Genomic DNA, 23,177 nt, shown 5'->3' on the forward strand with positions numbered 1-23,177 from the left:
GGCTGGTTTTGTGTTACTGGTGTGTTGCAAAGCGCCTGACTCTTCGTTCTAAGAGAGATGTAGGCCCTTGTTTATTTAAGTCCATGTTGGGTTTACGTTAATTGTGTTTAATGTCTTTGTTTGATACCTTATGTGCGATTTCAAAGACATATACTGTAAAAGGTTTTTTCATGGTAGTGTTTCTTCCATTGCTTTTTTTGGAAACCTTTTAGTATGTAGGTTAGTTACAGTTGTAATTAAAATCTTTTTACCGGCTGGATATGATACTTAACAGTAGTGGTTGTAGAACGGGGGTTGTTCAATGAAATCCTAAGACTTCACTGACACGCATTTCTTAAATAGTGTATATAGTGCAGTGTTATGTAATTTCAAACGTACACATTTGTGCTAGACATATGTCAAGATTTTAGCGGATATAACCTTACTTCAACAATTTAATTAATATTACCCTACTAACGCTCATTCGCCCCTCGCAAACTTGTATTTTTTTTAAATTCTGATCTGAAAAATAATTTAATTTTATATCAGATCTCAAAAGTTCACCAGATGGTAAGATACCATTACTTTACATTAATCTGACATACCGGTGTTTGTTTTACCTACACTTTAGAGAAATGAACAATCCAACTTTCGACTCAGAACAACTAAATCAAGTCGGACGTTACAATGATTGTCATACTAAACATGCGAATTCGGGCACACATGAAGTTATGTGAAAATCATGAGCAGAAATATTCACAATGATAAACATGTATTCATTACTAATATTTAAATATGATGCCAATTCCGTTGCGTTAAATGCGAATTTGGTGCGCATTAAATACACTTTATTTTTCGACAAGGGAACCGGTTTAAAATGCAAATATACGTTTCAAAGAGCACTGCACATGATGGGTTAAAAAGTTATTTTTTGAAATGTTCACAATTGCGGTAATAACAGACGTCTTGGAGTTTAGATGCGTATTAAACAATGATGGCCACAGCATAATGCAGGAAGTGTTTGTCAAGTTGTTTAGATGTTTAGATTCCACGTGTAAGCACTTGCATTTCAAGAACAATGTCTGCAAATTTTCCGATTTTTTTTTTAAAACATAAAGCTCCGCACTTTGTTTCTTGGAAAATGTGACCAACTAATTTTCCTTCTTTGTCTAAAGAAAAAAGCAAACGATCCACCTACGAATATGAGAGAAATTTTTGTTCGGATCTACTACTTTAACAACAGAACACCAACTTTAAGCATACATATTTTAAAACTAGGATAACCGCAATTGAATGGTCAATTAAAAGCATGAGGGTTAAAATCGATCCGAAGGCTAGCCGAACCTCCCACTAATTCCAAAATTAATCACAACGTGCGTCCAAATTATCTCAATCAAATATACGTATTCAGAAAACAAATTAAAATATAAAGCCAAAGAATGTGACCGTTGAATTGAAGACTACATACATAATTTCGTGTACTTTAGTATCGGAAATCGATAAACACGATTAGTAGATAGGGTTTAAAGTGATAAGTTTAAAAAGAATTATTAAACAACAATGAAATATATAAAACTATAACGTTAGCGATGTATCGAATGAAAATTGTTAATCAAACTAGGTTTAACAAGAACCGTAAATATTGTTCCATCCACATTTCTTTAAGCTCTATTGCTTTAAGCCTAATAGATGAAGACTGAAATATGACAATATTGAAAGTATGAACAGAATTATGTTCAATTACATCAAGCCACCAACATAGCCAAAATCGTACTGTTGTATGATTGAATATTTTTAACGATGAAACACCAGAAATGATATCAGGATATTTGTTTGTTCTTATCAAATATTTAAAAGATGTTGGGGCTTAAAGTAGATTTTAAAAGTGGTCCTTAACAATACTGGAAACAAGCTGTAGGTCGTTGTAGAATGTAGAATAACCAATGGTTGCATATCTGTTTGTCTGTGGGAAAATAGCTGCATTTGTGTTAAAATAAATATACGCTGTGTAAATCTCACGGGACACAATTTTATTTCAGACTGTGCATTTGCGAGGGCAATTTTACGATATAGAGTTATTTGTGATCAACCTAGAGGGCTGACGCTTTAAAATGTTAATTTAGGATAACACGCACTTCAACTTATATAAAGTGAACATTTTATTACCACTTTCATCACTGAGTAATTGAATATATCTCATAAATCATACAACAATGCAATAAACAACTGGTTTCAGTAAACACTTATGTGTTTGAAGCACCATGTGAACAGTATACAAACGTAAACAATAATAACTTCGACACAGGCATCTTTAATAACCAGGCACACACGACATTTACAAGAACAGATAAATAACGGAGTAAATATATAGAGACTACATGGTTAGTGCCGAGGTGGAGAATGTAATGCGGTGAGGAAGTAAGGAAAGGACCATATTTACCGAATGTATCCGACAAACTCATGCGTGACGCAGACACGACTATCATAGAAGAACTGATGAACAGTATAGATTCTGAGCACATGCGAAGCAACCTAAAGTAAATACTTAACACACTATTGTATTAATATCAATTATGTATAGAGTAAGTTATAATTAAAAGATTTTCCACATATGTTTACACGAATGTCTTTAAAATATATCGCCACTGTAGAGTAAATCCTTTCAATTTTTAATTTGCACGCGCTTCCCCTGGTGGGTTTCCTCCGATCGCTCCAGATCCTTATCCTGAACTGACTCGAGGAAACTCGTCTGAGGCTCCCCGTGAACACAGCACATGTGAAAATAATATAATTCATCGACACATTATATGAGCCTTATCCTGGGAAAACGGGGCTTAATGCGTGTGTGTAAATTTGTCATCCTATGTTAGCATGTGCAGATTCTGGCTTCGAGGATACTTCGTTCAAACGAAATATGCCATTAAAGAGCAAAGTTTCGTCCTAGGTTTTAACCTGTGAGGACTGCACATGCTTATCTGGGACGACACGTTATGCACATGCATTAACACCCATTTTCCCAGAACGAGGCTCATATAAAGTATGCACGTAGTAATAGGTCAACGGGTGCTAATGATGCGGAATTTCGTCTGTTCTTACTTCATGTTTATCATAATACTAAGTTGACAATTTGTATTATTTTAATAAAACAATAACAATTTTGTACTGTCTTGGATAAAATGGATCCGATGGCATCAATAAAAAATAGTTTGGTCAAATTGTCATCAAATCGTTGGTCCCTTATGCAACTGTTCGGGACGTTGCTGTTATGTAATGTCTTTTTATTTTTCCATGCATTAGTTTAAATTCTTCTGTGCAGAAATTGATAGAAAAGCCTCACATTACGGGGGATAACAACACGGAACTGGGAATTATGCTGCAAAAGAGATGGCTCGAGGAAGGTCTTGATCACGTGACCATGACTCCTTACTGCGTGCTGCTGTCATATCCGAACATGTCGGTTTTGAACTACGTCGAGCTCCTTGACGGCAACAGGACCGTATACAAGTCCAACTTGACGGAAACAATTTTAACTCCTGAAGAGGACTAACCTGGCGTCGTTCCGCCGTTTAATGCATATTCAGCGCCGGGTGATATCTCTGTAAAAACGGAAATCCTATAAAATTTCGCTCGATTTTTAATTGAATTGCATATTTCATTAAACAATTTTAGGAATAAAGTAAGAAATTTTGTTAAATGAAAGTGAGTGAGCATACTTAACATTTCTTACAAGAGTTTAATGAAATTAGGTATTGAATGACAAATAGCGTAAACTCTATTTAGTTACATACATTTTGACATTCTGACGTAAATTCCTCGGTGTTTTGGTTGCAGATACAAAGTGCCGAATTAAAATTTGATGTCTGTCATAGCGTAAACCGTTTCAGTATCGAACAGCTGAAAATTTCGGAATTTTTGAATGACTTCAAAAACTTGACTTGTTTTATATACAGAGAGAAGGAAAATAATGGTTTATCGTGTTATCTGTCACAAACGTTAATGTCGTGAAAGAAGTTACAGAAATTCAACAAAATGTACAGTAAAATGCACGAGCTAATGAATTTGTTACATAAAATAAAATTACGCAGCTCAGTTAATAACACAAACAAACTTTTCTTATTTTTAAGCTCATCAAAATTCTAACGTTAATTTATTTAAACGTTAAAATATAAATAATTTAAATATTATTATCCATTTACTTAATAATACATATGACGTCACATCGATTATTTGTTTTGTGTTTGAATAAAACCGACTACATTTTAAACTGTTTCGGTGTAATGACGTCTCGATAACGCATGTGTATGTTTTTCTCTTAAAAAGAAGCGAGCCTTTAATGCTTTAAAAACCAACGCTTTGTTCCGATGCTAGTTATATCATCATCATATGTACTTTCGCATACTATAAGTATGAACCAGTTTCTTTAATAATTTTCTTCAAAATTGTTGAAAATGTAAGGGACTAAAGAAAAGTTGTTCGCTTATTTGAAGGCAACTTATTTGTGACTTTATTTCAGTAAAAAAAAACGTCATGTGATGGGTCAGGAAAAGAATATGCATTGCATGAAAAACATTTATTTACATGCAATAAAATCATTTTTACGTAAAACATGTATACCAATGCTATTATTTTTATCTTGAACATACGTATTATATTGTAGCGTTTTCATGGGCTAAGTTTTGTTTGATTGACCAATCTCGTTCTGTTATTGTGCTGGATTGATGTTTAAAAGATAAATTAAGTCACACAATCTGAACAATTTTAAAGATTTACAGTCACATAAACAGAAATATTTTGTGTTTTACTGATCATAAGGTATGCGATAAAAAAGATCTTACATTCGTTCTCATTACATACCATGACGTATTAAACTCTTCATGTAAGGTAAGCTCGCCAAAGGTACACGTGTGAACACAATTCTTTAAATCTTGTCGGAAGTTATATATCTTTCACATGTCAAAGATCTCAATGGTCGTAATGATGTAATAAAAATAGAAACAAGGTGTGACAAATTATCATGAGATTTTCATTATACATGCTATAGCCTTATTAACATACATATGAACATGTATAGTTTTATTGAGTTGTTTCAAACAATTTCACCTAAATGATGCGGTAAGATTCAATAACGGCAATCAATGTATAGGCATGTATTGCAATCTGAAATCAAATGCAAAACGTTAAAACATTTAGAAATGTTCTATCTGTAAACTTTTCTTTCGACCTATTAACCCCAAAATATTGAAATCAATATTCCGGTTGTTTCAGGAGGGACCTTGTATACGTGAACTATGCGCGCTTGGAGGATCTTAAGCTGTTGGAAAAAATGAACATTTCCGTGGAAGGGAAGATCGTTTCCGCACGTTATGGGGAGAACTACAAAGGCGACAAGGTATTGTATTCGCGTTTCCTGATAGATAGTCAAACAGCAAACACGGTACTTTTTCCGCAATTTAATATAAAACGTTAAATTGCGTTTTGTGTTTTGGGGGGTTTCTCGTCATATTTTCTTCATGTGTCCATTTGTTGTTACTGTGAGACTGTAAATGAACAATCTGGTAAGAATCACGATAAAGTGCTGTTCGCACACCTTGTTCTTTCTCTTTGCAAAGAAGGTCTATATCCTAAAATACTGGAATGTGATGTTATTATAATAACAAAATTATTCAAAATCGCCGTTGCTATGATCGGATTGCACATGTTTATTAAAGCATATAAAACATGGGCAGCTATTTGTTAGTTTGCCCTAAAAACTTGCACAAGTCTATCGTTTCCGTTTCATATCAATCATGTCGAACATTTCATAGGCACACATGGCGGAGCAGCGTAAAGCTATAGGCGTGATTCTGTTTTCGGACCCAGACGATATAAGCAATGGGGACATAACCGACGTGTATCCGCATAACTGGTGGCTCCCGCCAAGTGGTGCCCAGCGTGGGACTCTCTTGCTCGGAGACGGGGACCCACTCTCGGCGGACTACCCGCCAATAAGTATGATTGTAACGACTGTTTTTTGAAAATGTTTTGTAGTTTTTTGGAATGTACTTACACTGATGTTTGTTTTTGTGTTTTTTACTAAATGGTGTCTATAGTGGTGTCGGATATCAAGATTCACGAAAGCTCTTTTTCAAGATTCATTTATTATTCTTCAATGGCTGTTAAAGATGCAATCCGGTGTTTACCTAGAAATTGAACCTGACAATTACTTAAAATTGATAAACACCATCTTCCCCTATTCTAATTTTTTTACCTATTTCTTACATTTAATGTAATTTGTGAAGTCGAAAAGGACAATAAATGTCAATATCAAGTAGAACTGACCGACGCGCAGAATGTAAATTGTCGATTGTGATGTAAATCCTGAACGCAAAGACTAGTTAATGTGCCGTTTGAAATGTTGACAATCGGTTGATCTCCCGTTTTGGAAATTACGCTCAATTGCGACTTATCGCTCAATAAGTGAGAGCTCATTTGCTGCATTTATTAAAGGGACTGTCCAACAGATTAAAGCGCCGTTCGACGCGAATCGATGTTTGGGAAACTACGAGGATTGCTTATATAGCTAAAAAATACCTCCGCATTTGACGTGAGCGTGGATGGTCGAGCGGTAAAGTCTGGAGACATTTTACTCCAAGATGCCATGTCTCTAGGGTCAGTGGTTCGAGCTCAGTGGAGGTCAGAGGTCCAGATAAGATGCGTATTTGCGTAAAATACGCATGAAAAAAAAGAAAATACGCATGGCTTAAAATTTTGTTGAGTAAAAAAACTCCTGGCTAAATTCGGATTACGTATCGTGTGCAATTTCAATGCGTATTAGCCGTTTATACATGAAAATAAGTTCATGTAATCATAACTGGTTCCCGTCATTGTGTCCACACCAGTAAAAACGTAGTGACATCACCATCTGTGTACATAATGTGGTTCCCGACCTAATTTACTCCTCAGTCAGAACGGTATCATTTCATTTTGGCCCACGATAAAGGCTGATGTTGACACAACGGACTCTCCGCTGCATTGTTGAAAATCGATATACGCTAATGGTGAAAACATTTGACATCACATTCGAAAAAACCCCAAATCGCCCAACTTCAAGCATATAAGTTTTGCTATTAGTTCATCTCTTGTGTGGCACTATGGAAACACCTTTTTCCTTCAAGTACTTTTTAAATGGCAGCCGTAATACACATATATAATTAACAAGTTTTACGGATACCACCCGCTTACCATTCAGATAATTTGACTAAGCACATGTTTAAACTGTTAGATATATTAAAATCCGGTTTGCAATCAATGAATCCACTAGAGTCATTATGTAATGCGAAAACTTGCTGCTTGTTTGTTTTTCATATGACCGTCACGATCTGTGCCGCCCTGACCGGTAGTCCAAAAAATTAGACGTAAGCTACCCCGCTTACGTCTAAACGGCTACCGTCGTTTTCCTATAGCAAATTGAGTTCAACTTAAACTTCAGTTTTTCTCGTTAATTCTTTGCTAATGCATAAAATTATCATTAATTAGACATAAATGTGAGCGATTACCTCTTAAATGTGTAAAAATTGTGCTTTTAAACCACTTATGTACATTTTTAAAAATAAACCTACACAACACACGAAGTGTGTTTGTCGTTTATAGAATTACATTGAATTATATTGAACGAAATTATTTTTTGAATAGGTTACACATAACCAATTGTTGTTGTACAACAAACCACATCACTTTTTAGCTTTCTGTACTTTTTAATTAAATGAAACCTATATGTGTGTGTTAAAACTACCAGTTGTATCACGAAGTGTATATTGATAGGAGATGAATCGAGTATGTGACCCTTACTGTAGTAAATTCAATCTTGTGTAAAAACTATTCATCCGATTTTATTGGTTTATACGTTATCTTGTTGCTTATTAATTCCTCTTTCAAAAAATATACGTTTTAGTATACTCCCGTTGCTATTAATGGATTTATAGCGAGATAAACACAAGAAATACACATTTTATGTCTTACCACCGCGCGTTTTACCGTGTTGTGGCTATCGATCTTGTACAATTAGCGTACAGCGAAGCGCCGAGGTTATACATTTTGATGTACCCACTCACGTCTTTTGTTGAATTATAGTTTCATTTCTCGGCCGATTTTGACAAATTATATATCATTAGAAAGCTTACGTTACGTAGTAAACAGATATATGAACATATATTAAGTTTTTCTTCTGATTTCGACAGCCCGGCGAGTTATAACTTTAACTTTTGCAAATATCATACCGCATTGGAGTTTTAGAATCTAGATTTACGGTTGACATGTTCGTACTTAATTCCAATTTGTAGCGTTCTTCTGATTTCGACAGCCCGGCGAGTTATAACTTTAACTTTTGCAAATATTATACCGTTTTGGAGTTTTAGAATCTAGATTTACGGTTGACATGTTCGTACTTAATACCAATTTGTAGCGTTTATATTTGGAGTTCAGTTTTAAAAATTACATCTTGCTTAGGAGAATAGAATTCTGTATACGATAGAAAAAAAATTGTTTAAAAACGAAAGTAATTAAGGAATGAAGGCGGAAGAAAGTAGCGCGCGTTCCTAACGCACTGAACTGATGCTACGGTCTTGGCGATTATGCTTTTGTTTAGAAACCGGCCATTGAATTTCCTTTGCCATGATTATTATATTTTTTATGGAATATATTGTGGTATTTTGTTCACGAAACATATCAATAAAGCTTATTATAAATAAATCTTAATAAATTAACGATTTCAGCTCTTGTTTATAACAAAGAAAGGGTGATAAATTTATGATGAAACAGCGTATATAGCGGACCCTCTCGATTTTATTCGGCTTTGCATGCATACTTGAAATAAAATGGGTGTCAAAAACATTCATCGTTTGCTGTTAATTATCAACGAGGGAATTATGTATAATTATATGAAATGTTATTTACCTTAAATTATCAATTTATTAAAGATTCTTGAAAATCACAGTCGGTGTTACGCGGGTCATTTCGTATTTTGACATCAGGGCATCATGTCCAACTATTCAAAATCAGATTTGTTTTCACTGGGACGATGACGGCTTAGATTAAGACAGGCAGACAGATAGTTTATTCAGACTTATACAACAGTTCATCGTCTTCAACTCAAATATATGAATTATTTTTAGACGAATTGTTAGGTGATTACACATATAGCAGTGATGATTCTGAGAATGTTGCCATGTTCCTTATCCGTGTAATCTAGAGTCCGTGGTTTGAGCATTTTTATCGCGGTGTTCAACAAAAGATATCTCAATAATCTTGTTTATTGATAGATCTGTGGTTTTATTGCCCCTGTGTTCAGCACAAACCAATTATCTCTTTATGATCAGATACTGTGCCGACCAATACTAAATAACACTATGGTGTCATACGCCACAGCAGGGACATATACTTGTGATCATGGAGTCTTAGTGCAAGACTTTAAAAAGTATGTTGTTTCGCTTGCGGTTGTTAAAGCCAAAACGGGGCTTCCCAGCTGGCACAGCTGCTACAGCTGCTGATATTCGGATCTGAATACCTAAACTTATTCAGACCTTATTCTTAACCGTTGCGCGTTTTACGATATCGGATTTTAGGCGGTAATACAACTCAGTGAAACTATTCAATTTCTTATACAACATTAAGCATATTAACAGTTATTGAAATTAACAATATCAGCGACATCTTTTTAAAGACTAAACACGTTTTCAAGTATCGAATTTAACATGTCAATAAAATATATTAATACCAAAAAAGGTTTCATTTAATATTGTTCACATTAAACCTTTAAATGAAAGTGTCGCTTTAACTATTTTCCGTGTCTTATTAAGCCGCGAATCGTTTGCTAAAAACAGCTAACAAAAAGGGCTACACGTTCTAATTCTTAATGAAATACAAAAATAAGTATAACATAATTATTAACGTCCATAAACACACACGGCAAGATCAAAGTTTTAATGGAAAACTAATATGACATTCCACGTAAATTATTATTTTCGTCTAAATCGAATACTATATGTAGAGAAACAATGTATTTATAACCGACCCATGAGGTAACATTATGCAACTTTCAATTTACACAGTGCTATATGGCAACAATATGGAATTTGAACAGTGGTAGTGTTTTAAGGTCTGGACTATCATTACTTGTAAGTTTGTATAAACATTCTTCTAATGCAATTAGTAAAATAATGTTTATATTTTATGTTTAATAATTTATTGCATGATTATTCTGTGCTGTTATATGAATTTGATGCCGTTAAAGCTTCCGACATGAATTCATGTCGGAACGATGCTATTGCAAAATAACGTTAAACGATATGAGGTCGATGTAAATCGACCTCATATTTATAGGAGTACCCTGACCGGCAGTCCCTGTCCCGAAAGCGCTTTTCTTTTTGTGACATGTTCAGCAGCGTCTGCATGTTTTGTGTTTTATTGTCATGTAAATTAAACAAAAATTAAAGGCGAGCCAGTTATAAATGGTCGATCTCTATTAAGTCGACATCGTCATTAGTAACACCAGAAAAAAGTGTACGCCCTATTATTGACAGTATATTAAATAAAACAAAAGTTATTGCTTTATTGTGTACAAAACTGCTTGTAATAGCAAGTTAACACTACAAGTACAATTTATTATTAATTCAGGTCCTTTGAACATAAATACTCCTTAAAATTATCGGATTATGATTTTTACTCATCAATTAAAAAATTCATGAGTGAAATACCCCTCGGCTGAAAAAATTATCTGGAGCTCTGGTGGAGGTTAACGTTTTTTCTTTTTTTTTAATTGTATGCTTATTTTTTACTGGAGATTTTTAGTTCAATTGTTTAAATTTATCAATATAAAGCATTTAAAGCAGTTAATGAAGACTTTAATACATGCCAAAATCTGTTGGACGGCCCCTTTAAGCACGATAATTATGTCTCTCTGCAGGTTCGGCGTACCGTGCGAAGATTGACTCTAGTTACTGGCTTCCGGGCATTCCCCGCCATCTGATCGGCTACGGAATCGCTTTAAAACTCATGAAGTAAGTGCGATCTTAGAGTATTTGAATACCTTTCCTAAACGAATGTTGCTCTGAATGTTTGGAAAGCGCAGTGGTTTACTAGGCGACTAGGCGACTCGAGCATGTGAGTTTTGTCTGTATTCACTATACCGGGCATTTGGGTCTTTCTCCAAGCATTATGATTTCTGCAAAAAACACACACCAAAGTTGGATATATTTCGATCAAAACAAAAAAGAAGGATACTGCAGCTATTATTTTTAACTCGTCCCTACCTTTCAGGAATAAGCTAATTACCTGACGCATCTTACTATTATTTACTACCGTCTTTGGCCTGGTTGCTAAAATATGAAACAGGCAAATTGATTTCCCAACCTGCTATATTTAGATGTAAATAAAATACCAAACCACTCTGCCGATAGCAACGTTTCTATTAAGCAACGATGCTGGATATAATTGGAGAATAGCTATTTGTTAACAATCATCTCCCAGGGAAAAAGTTACTAATGCATTTTGCAAACATAAACTTGCTCAAACGTTAACGGTCACAAGGTGGGCTGGTCGTTGAGAGTTGGAGCAAATGTAGCCAGGGATCCCTTGATGTTCAGTTGTCACTGAATGTGGTTCATTGTCTCTCTGTTCTTACAGGCAGTTAAGCGGGGATGAGGTTCCGCCAGCTTGGCGTGGTGGTATGAACGTAATCTACAGGTTTGGTCACGGATTTGTGAAACCAGGATGGTATGTTATAAAATTAAACAGTATTAAGAATATATTAAGGAATTTTGTCGATTAATATAGTTTTTTTTGACGATGAGCAAACATGAAATACGTTTGTTTAACGTTTGTTGAATTAAATTTACAAGCGATATTTATTACAATTGTGTGTAACGTTCCTTTTAGGAACGATTTATTCAAGTGATAAATACAATGAAAATTAGATTTGTTTATGAACAAAATAAGTATTATGTATTCAACATTTGTTATAGTGATGAGCACATTTATTATATTTGTTCCTGAGCAAAATTGGTTGGCTATGTGCAACATTTATCTTAGTCATGTGCATGCTGCAATCCAAGTATGCATGCCCAAAAATAAGTATCCTCGGTGCAAATTGTTTTTCAAGTGATAAATGAAATGAATTACATTCGTTCAAGAAAGAGAGGATCTACTCTTTTGCAAAATTAATCATAGTGATAAGCATGCTAAATTGCATTTCTGCATGAGGAAAATTGGTTTCCTATGTGGAACTTTTCTTTCAGTAATAAACAAAATAAATATCAATTGGTCAGTAGCCAAAATATCTACTTTTGTGCTATATTGGTCATGTGGATGAGCACGATAAATTAAATGTGTCCATTATCACATTTATTTGCCTTTGTGCAATATCTATCATATATATTAGGTCAATGTATTGTTATTGTTCATGACAAAAATGAGTTTCGTTTGTGCAACATTCTTCAACGTTATAAAAACAGTAAATTACATGTGTTTATTATCTAAATGATCAACCACTGTAATAGTGATAAGCAGAATACAATTTCAACTTTTTTTTACAGCGATGATCTCATTTGCCGTTGTGCAAAAGTAATAAAGTGAGTGCATAATTTGTTGTAGTGACGAACACAATGAATTACCTTTATCCCATGGCGTGGTGTTGACTTAAGTAGAACAATTAAACTATGAATTTTACCTGTGTTGAAGTATTCAAGCCATAAGAAGCTGAAGTTGATCAGTTGGTTTAGGTTTCTTCATATATTAGTTATCACTATAACATAACCACATGGTCATTTTAATCATAAACGGTCAAGCCTCTATTGTTAATTGTAAGTTTTTTATTGATTCGTTAAGTTGAGCATATCAAAGCACGTTGAACTTAATGGTAAAGCCCCCCTGGAAAGAAGCGGAAAAAAACTGTGTTGCACCTGTCGGTCGGTCGTAGAGCCGGTCCGTAAATTGAAAAAAAAAATGTTTACGAACAATATCTCGAGAGCGCTTAAACTTCTCATCATTAAAATGTATAACTTGCTTACTTGGTATGATATGACGACTCTTACCTATTCAAGGTAAATAGGTCAAACGCCAAGGTCAAGAAGGCTTGATTGATAGATTAATAAGATTAAAAAGTCATTCAAATATTTGTTGTTATTATGTATTTTTGAGGTGTTGTTGTTAACATTATGTGTTACTCATTTGTCACTTGGTAATTTAGAATATCGACCTTTGGACATTATTGTACTGCTATAAATTATGCCCCATGCAGGCGACACATTTTAAACGCCAAAAAAGCCTAAATGTACATAAAGAATATACCTAGTTTTGTCACATTCGGTCAATATTTGTTATATTGTAGAAGATTCATGTTTAACGAATAACGAAACCCGTGTGTGAGCTTAAATGTACAGTACATATTATCCGAACCACATTTAACATAGTTTGCTTTTTTGCAGGAGAGCACACATACATGTAACAACACGAAACCAAAATGCGACCATCTACAACACTGTTGGTATTATCAGGGGTGAATTCGAACCAGGTAATCACCAGGTATTCGAAATATTCGATTTGATTGTTTTAATAAGTGAAAATATCCAGTTATAATTGTTTGTTTATCTAAATATAATTATGTTCCAACCCATCCATTGTTTCTCATTAAATACAACCACTGCGAATAAGTTTACCTTATTAATGTTTAATATTTAATTAGAAACCTAATGATTGGTTTCATATTGAACATTATACTTGGCTGCATTTTGAAACTTATAATTGGCTACATTTTGAACCTTATTTCTGAATAAATGTTCAAGCTTATCATTTGCTACACTGATATCGTCATAGCCATATGAGGTAGATAAGTATACAACTTGTGCACTTAGACTTTAAAAACTTTATTTAAAAAGCATCTCATCAAGCCCTTACTCTAGTAGTCATTTCATACAATATTTTATTCAAATCATACAGGAAACTGGTAAATAAGCTCGTTAAAGGCTACTATTTTAGAGAACTTCCTGAACTCGTCAAAAAATGGAATGCAGTTGAAATTTGCGTCAACTGCTTTATATTTAAACGTGTTAATACTGGGCAATCCTGATTGCCATAAGAACTGAAGCTGCACTATCTAGTTGTGAAACATTCAATACGACCTATGTACATGTGTAATCAGGTGAAACACACATAGACAACATATATATACATTTGTTAATACATACATCGGTCGTTGTAATAATCGTTGCGGATTATGCACATTAGGGCCGGTATGTTTGATTAACCCGACAATAGAACGCACATATATACATATTTGTTTGTTCATCTTCTATTTAGATATGCATATTGTCAAAGGAGCCACACGGAACCCAGTGTTTTATGGCTTTAATTCCCGCTCCGAACGGGACCATCTTTATTATAAAGTTGTCTGAAGTAGAAAGAAGACAAAACGATGTCACGCTAATGCTTGTTTGTTTACAGATCGCTCTGTTATTCTTGGTAACCATAGAGACGCCTGGGTATTTGGTGCTCTTGACCCATCGAGTGGCACCGCTGTCATGATGGAGATTGTTCGAGTTCTGGGAGCCATGGTAAATTCTGGTAGGCAAGCTTATGTTGTAATACACATACATGTTTGAGTGGTAATATAACCGTTGAATGATTAACGCGCTTGTTGCTCTTGCATGTATTTATCAGTGATCGATAACTGAAAAGGCGTCATTAATACTCGATATGTAGTAGTGTTTCGGCACACATTCATTATTTGTACTTTGTAGTACATGTAGTTGCGACCATTACAAAACACAAATAATGAACGCTATTCAATAAAAAGTAACATTACAAATATAGTCCATTCATTGTATATTTGGCGTTTATTTTGAAATATGCAATGTGCAAAGACTCGTTTTAATATTAAGGTTATGTTCATGATGTTCATATAAAATGCATTTCCACAGGAAAGAGGTGAATTCAACAATAATCTGTTATGTTGCGTATGTCGCATTTACTATACATTTCATTTATATTTTCAGGCAAGTGGCGTCCTCGGAGGTCCATCATGTTCTGTAGCTGGGGAGCAGAGGAATATGGACTTACAGGATCCACCGAGTGGGTAGAGGTGAGTCATATTTCTCCTTCTCCTCCTCAGTGTCGACATTATCAACACCATACTCCACCTTCATGTCCTCATCACCACCATTATCGTCATATTATTATGTACTACATTGAAGCAGCAAATGTATTGATCTGTGTTTTTCATCGTTTCGTTCGATGTTAAAATTTATGCCAACGTCATCAGTTTGAATAAAAAAGACATAATTATTATGATCGAAAAATAAATGCTGTGTCATGCATGCAGGGTAGCCCCAATGAAAGTTTATATACATTTATGACAAGGTATGCAACAATAATTTGCAGTTACTATTATTTTTATAAATTTGTAAAGCACTTCATGCTAAATAATCTACGTGTTCCTGAGTAATGTTCATTATGTGACCTTGGCCATGTGCAGAAAAATTTTCTGTTTGTGGGGCGAACTACTTCCACATTTCTTGATTTCTACAAAACAAAGACACAAGCGATTTTAATGTAATTGTGAAAGATATTGTATTGTCCATGATCAAGAAGTTGCTGAGTTATTAACATTGCAACTTAGCCATGTGCAGTGATGTTCAAAGTTTGACGAACGAATTATTTTAACATGTCACAAGTGATTGAAACTAAACAGGTCATCACCATGGCATGTGTATGAACACGACGTATGCGTATGGGTTAGTATCCCTCGAATTTAGCCATTTTATTGCTGAAAGATTTATTGTTCTAATGTTTATTAATCGAACTACGTCAACATATCTGAATCTATAAAATTTAAAATTCATTTATGCCGTCTCCATGAAATTTATTTGAACACAACACTATTTTATCCTCAGTGACCCACACACCATTTTGATTTTTGCCCTTGAACACAGCTAACACAGCGTGGCGGGTAATAAGTCGCGCTTGTTAAAAACCTAACTTAATATCTTTTGTTTTTCAGCACTACGTAAAAACACTGGGCTTCAGGACTGTTGCATACCTAAACGTGGACATTGCTATAGATGGTTAGATACAGTGGCATGCACTGTCATTAAAAAATACTTTTCTTTTTGTAATTCAATAGAATGCTCTTAAAACTAACTTTGTAAAAAAATCACGAGTCTTTTTTCAATTTATCAATCAATAAAATAATAGAAAGTATATCAGTACGGAAATTCCGGCGTGTTTTTATACGCTTTATTTATACAATAACTATAAACATAAAATGATAAAATGTGTCTTGTTCTGAGAAAACTGAGCATAATGCATGTACGTTAAGTGTCGTCCTAGATTGTCAACGCAGTTACCATGGCGACTAAGAAAGTGCCAAATCCCAACAGCGCCGAGGTTGCCGCGGGTCGGAAGTCGGTCTATGACACGTGGTTCCGTACCTTTTCAAATGACGCAAACGTCAAGCCTCAGTGAGTGTTTTGCATAAGAATGATTAACCGTGTTTCAACAATTATGAAATACTCGCCTACGTGTTCCATGTTTGATTACATATTGCACTGGATTTAAATTGCATTAGTCAGCTTGAAGAATAAACAAAGTCATCTCATTCAAGCGCAAGCCATTGTAGAAATTATCTCACAGGTTTGTTCGTAGAAATGCTGCAATATTTAACAGTAAACGCTTTGTTAAGATCGGATTTATTCTATCTTCAGTTTCAAAACCACTATATGTTTAATCCGCATAAGTATTTTGATTGCAATGCACTTCTCTGCATTTTTGTGATAAAGGCAATTTCAGAGTGTTTCCTGTCTTCTCTATTCAATTTCATTTTTATTCATATACTATGTTAATCCCTTGTTAATCAATGCAGAATCGACTTACCGGGCTCCGCGAGTGATCATCCTGATTTCAGAGACCGTCTCGGAGTGCCTATATTAGACTTTGGTTACATATCGGATCCGGTAAGAAACCACTGCATGTTAAAAAAAGAATTGCATAGCATGCGCGGGTATCTTCTAGGTTTTGAAAAATATATTTTATAATTTGCTTTAGTGTGTGTAGGTTAAATACATTCCGTTCATCTCAACATTAACGAGGAGTTGATTGCAACACAATTATTACGGTTACTTACGAGACATATACACGTTTATGGATTTTATAATATCCTTTTACCAAAAGTTTGCGACTTATTTTCAAACATTTAACAGCATTTGCACTCAAACTAAAACAAGGTCTTGGTTTATTAAAGATTTAGTGAGAACGCATTCAACAGTTTGGGTTAACAATTAATACATTTTGTTGTAGGACATTAAACATTTTTTCAGAAACTGAACTTGTCTAGTTACCCGATGTACCACTCTGCATATGAGACGTTTTATCTAGTAGACAAAATCATGGATCGGGGATTTCAGGTAAATATGATATGTTCTATAGAATCGTATTTATATATGTCATTCTTAATTCTGTATTGTTATAATCATCCGAAAGGATTGGATAAAGGTGTTATTCTCCAAATATATAAGTAGGGTTGTCGACAAAATCCATTGAGCTTCAGAAGTATAACATTGATAAAATAACAAAAAACTATATTCACTCATTTTAATAATAGGGTGAAAATATGTTGCAAACATAAACATAAGTTAAACGATGCTCAATTAGATTAATAATCTGTGAAGGATTGACTGTATTTTCATCCTGCAAATTATAATACAGAAAGTTTTGGAAAATAATTCAAAACTATATTTAGCCTTTTTATTATATTAAAAAGAATTGGACACACTCTACATTATAGGAATAAGCTGATTGACATATACATTGCAAATTGTTAACAATTTTTAAATCTCTCTAAAACTCCTTTCTTAGAATGTGAAAGCTTATGTTAAGAACATTGTACACATTACCTTATCTGAAATGTTTGAGGAAACACTTGGTGTAAATCAGCGAGAACCTCTATCTTTGGTATATTTAGAAATGGCATCAATGATTACATTGATTTGTCTAAAATATCTGAACATGATGTTGATCAATAATCAATGTATATGCTATTAAAGAGGATATTGCTTTTTACGACCGATCAAAATAGCTAAAGTCCCACTGAAAACGTAAAAACCAATATTCTTGCAAATGGGTCTCTAGATAAATTAAGCTAAACCACACATATTTATTTTTGAATGTAAAATAAAACAAACAAAATATATGGTGTATAAACAGCACTAATTTCGAGGAAGCAGGCTGTGAATCAAGCGTTATGTATTGTTTAATGTTTAACCGATGTTTTGCATGTCTTTTTTGTTGCCGATGTTTTCAGTACCACCGCGCCGTGGGTCAGGTGTGGCTGGAGATGGCCCGCCACCTAGCGGACTCGCTCATCATCCCTTTTAACGTCTCGGACTATGCCGACACACTGAACGCCATATCAGCGGCGTTCTTGACGAGATTTGAAAAGGTCTTAGATGAGAAAAACATTACTACAAGTTAGTCGGATTAACGTAATTATATTCCTGAAATAAAATACCAAAATAGCTCAGCTCTAACAGTTTAGTGATAAGGATTAAAAAATTATGCGAGTCGCATATTCTTTTTAAATGTTTTGTACCTGAAACTTTGAAGTACGTGTTTCGTGAATTACTTTGACATGATAACGATGCCTATCATCCCTCCTTGGTATGCTTCTTTGCACTTGTCCTTCGCTCGGTCGTTAAGTCAATTAGTCGGACGGAAATTCCGTGACCCGATAGACTATTTCGTTTTGACATCACAACACAATTATTGCATTGAGTTGTGAATGCGTTTATATTTTTCTAGAACTACTCCGGATATCAGTCGAAAACTTTACGAAGGCTGTGAACGACTTTGACAATAGCCTTGAGAAAGCTAATCTACAAGAGTACGTATTGCTTTTAAATAACATTCATGATTCAGACGCCGAAAGACGTGTGCATTTACACATGGAGATCGTCGTGACGGTGCGTGCATACATCCGACCAGCACACTCTTTATCCTGCGTTAATTTTCAAAGTTGTGATCTTGGTTTATGAAACGGATTATATTGACACAGTATCTTATGCGAATTTGGTTTTATTTTATCTTTTCGTTAAATAAAAACTGTGGTGACTATGGTTATTGAAATAATTGAAAACCAAAATCGGGATCATGCTCTACCTAAAACACGTTAGCAACCTTGATGTAATGTACGTTATTTCAGTTTATTTGTCAGACCTAAATTTTCTGTTCTATTACCAAAACTATGGATCCTGCCATAACTAAACAGTTCTTAAGGTAAGTTGCTGAAACTCGATTTTCTAATAGAGGCCATATGAAGATTGGGCACGTTATTTTAGTTTTAGTTCATACAGAATTTGGGGATGATATGATTAAAGAAATTAATGAACCAACCAAAATCAGGATCCTGCCATGAGTCAAACAATAATTTAGCTAGGTTAGTGAATGTACATAGTATGGACATTATTTAATATTTTGTGATATAAATTCTAACTCTGAAAACATTAATACGATACCGGACTGATGTTTCGTCTTACAAACCTCGTGTTGTTTATTTTCTTGAAAATGCAAGTGCAAATTGTTACAGTACACTTTCGACAAAACACCACTGGCTATGGATTCACAATATGCGACCGCTTCAAGTTGATGTTTTATAAGTGTCAAACTAAAAGTGGTTTCTTTTCCATCATGATTGGAATAACTAAATGCCGTTTGCTGATACCTTTAATAATATTATTGCAATTTTCTTTTCATTTTTAAAAGGTTGATAAAGCTCTAACCATGAATTAATTAAAAAAGACTAAAAATATAGTGTGAGATGTTTGAATGGCATGAATGTTGTATGTTGTTTCAGCTCGTTTATTGTACATGGTATCAATGTTATAACTGTCCGTTTGTTGTTCATCGTATTAATGTTATCTCTGTCCGTTTGCTGTATATCGTATCACTGTTATTTCAGTCCGTCTGTTGTTTATCGTATCAATGTTATTTCAGTCCGTCTGTTGTTTATCGTATCACTGTTATTTCAGTCCGTCTGTTGTTTATCGTATCACTGTTATTTCAGTCCGTCTGTTGTTTATCGTATCTCTGTTATTTAAGTTCGTTTGTTGTACATCGTATCACTGTTATTTAAGTCCGTTTGTTGTACATCGTATCACTGTTATTTCAGTCCGTTTGTGGTACATCGTATCACTGTTATTTCAGTCCGTCTGTTGTTTATCGTATCACTGTTATTTCAGTCCGTCTGTTGTTTATCGTATCACTGTTATTTCAGTCCGTCTGTTGTTTATCGTATCACTGTTATTCAGTCCGTCTGTTGTACATCGCATCACTGTTATTTCAGTCCGTTTGTTGCACATCGTATCACTGTTATTTCAGTCCGTCTGTTGCACATCGTATCTCTGTTATTTAAGTCCGTTTGTTGTACATCGTATCACTGTTATTTCAGTCCGTTTGTGGTACATCGTATCAATGATCAGCTGATGCAGCTTGACCGATCGTTCTTAGATCCCGCCGGCCTTCCCAACAGACGTCTTAAAAGGTATATGCACGACCTTCTTTTAGGTTTCATATCGGAAACACTAAATTGTTCTTGACAAGTATTGATGACAATAAAAAGCTTAGCAGTTATAGCTAGGGCTAGTCAGCGTGCACTACATGTCAGTAATTGTATTCATTTTATTTGTGTAGCTCGTAAAATATATTAAAGTATCGTATACGAACATGCTTAATTACCCTTCATACTCGTATATGCGATATTTATCTGTTTTAACATTTGCTTAATATTTTATACGGTCCTTTTTCAGACATATCCTGTTTGCGGAAAGTATTATAGACAGCTATTCCGGAAGTAGCTTCCCCGGCCTATCGGACGCCCTCGTGGAGATCCAGCAGGGACACAACGTGACGGAACAGTGGGATATCGTACGTCAACACTACTCCGTCATCCTCTTTACCATCCAGTCGGCAGCGTCAACGCTTAAAGACGTCACCGACTTCATGGTCGACTACAATTAAGGACCAACGTTTGTTATATTTAGCAAAATCGCTCCTTTTATATTCCAGTGTGTGTTTGTCATTTCTATATGGATAAATTCCTAATACTTAAAAAGGTTAACTAGACCACATTATGCACAAGAACACTAGACCACATTATGCACAAGAACACTTACATTTGACATGTATTATTTCAACAAATAGAGTTAACAAGGAGCTAGCCCATCACAATGAGTAACATGGGATAGACACCATAACCTCGATGGTTGATATGTATTTCCTAATTTACTACATAGCATTTAACCATATTGCGTAATTAAAATCATAAAAATAACATATTTACATAGTAAAATGTCATCATGATGTTTCTGCATGTGTAATAAAATAACAAGGTAATAAAAAATGTATATTTAAAGTCCTTTATACTACAAAACAATATAATATGATGTATTTTGAAAATGCTATAGATACATATTAAAGATGAAAGAGTTAAAAGTTTTTATCATACCCGTCATGAATAAGCCTTTTACACCCATGATGGGTCTCACCTGACAATGTATGTGTGAACTTTAACTTGTTATTACTACGTATTATACGGTATACTTTAATTGTCGAGTACTAATACTTTAGTATGAAACATGCCACATCTTTGTATTGTCTAGTGTTGATATTTTGGTCTAAGTCAGGCCGATTTTTTCTAATTTGTCTTGATAATCTTCTAAGTTAACCGATTTACTTTTAATTTGTATAATTTAAATGTATTAAAACATGTTTTGTATAAAATGTGCAGTGATTACTTACTTAGGGCATAATTGTATACATTTATTTTCTACATTGGAATTTTAACCGCATCTTAGCATATGTGTGATATGCACTGTTGCTTTTGTACTCATCGGCATTTTTGCTTCGATGTATTTGGGAATAAACTGTGAACTCTTTTGTAAATTCTTGTCAACCCTTTTCAGAGATGCATATATTAAAAACTTGTTTTTATTCTTATCGTTTGTTTAAATCATATTTTTAATGCAACATGTGATCTTATTAACAGCATATGAATACATGTTCGACGTTTATTTATATATTTATATTTTCCATAAACTTGACCTGACCAGTGTGTTCAGATGGAACTAAACTTAAATTACAAAACACTATCGTATCTAGATAGCCATTGAATATGATCGGAGATTCGTTTTATGAAAAAAAAACATACCGAGTACGCAGCTTTGCATGCACTCCACGGAATAGGAGGAATAAAGCATGACACGTGTTCAACATTACGCCCCCGAAGCCTGAACATTTGCTCAACCTGATTTCTTTACTAATGCATATAGATTGTAGTCTTTTAAGTAGTCGACATCTATATAATGATTATGATTCACTCAAGACAAGTTATATAAGTTCTAACAAAAATATTTAGAACAATACAACTTATCAACTAAAAAACAATAGATATTTGCCAAGTAAGTATTAAGATTAATAATTCCGGGTCTACTTGCGGGAAATTGTCCAATATTCCATTGGGTTTTGAGAGAGATGAAAATGTGGGTTATACAAATACACCGAGAAAAGGATTTTAAACACCTAAAGTTGCACAATATTGTGGATGGAACTCCTCAACAGATATAAGGTCTCTTGGGGATCCTGATTGCATGTCCGAATCATGAACAGGAAGTAGTATGCCTGTTTGATTTGAAAGTTTGCTTTGATTTTCAAAGAAGATGTTCTTAATATAAAATAACAAAATCATAAATTGCGTCAATGACGTTTGCATGTAAATGCGACATTTAATGGGCCTTCAATAGAAAATAATTAATGTAATAGGCATTAAAATAGTTTCCACAGAAGGAATTCATATTGTAACGTGTGTACCTGGTTATGATTATGTGCACACCATTAATTATTTGTTTTTATTGCTGTCATTGAATTCATTCACTGAGTTTAATACAGATGTTCGCGATGTCTCTGACTGGAGATTGACGTATACTTAGAAACCGGAAGGCCGATTTAGGTTACGGATCCTCGTATCCAACGATATATGTTCTGTGTTGACGAGCGAAAACACAATTAATGTTTTCTTTGATATGGTAAAGTTGGGCAGTATCGCAAGACTTTCGAAGAAGTCAAACTAATGAAATATTGATACTGGCATATATTGTACATTTATTAAATGAGAAGTAACAAGG

At 34.4% G+C, this 23,177-nt stretch overlaps 1 pseudogene; it reads left to right on the forward strand.

The window, feature by feature from the left end:
• Positions 1-1,836: 1,836 nt before the first annotated feature.
• Positions 1,837-21,485, forward strand: LOC127872385 (N-acetylated-alpha-linked acidic dipeptidase 2-like; annotated as a pseudogene).
• The last annotated feature ends 1,692 nt before the right edge of the window (positions 21,486-23,177 follow it).

Source organism: Dreissena polymorpha, chromosome 3 (assembly GCF_020536995.1).
Source record: "Dreissena polymorpha isolate Duluth1 chromosome 3, UMN_Dpol_1.0, whole genome shotgun sequence".
Classification (NCBI taxonomy): domain Eukaryota; kingdom Metazoa; phylum Mollusca; class Bivalvia; order Myida; family Dreissenidae; genus Dreissena; species Dreissena polymorpha.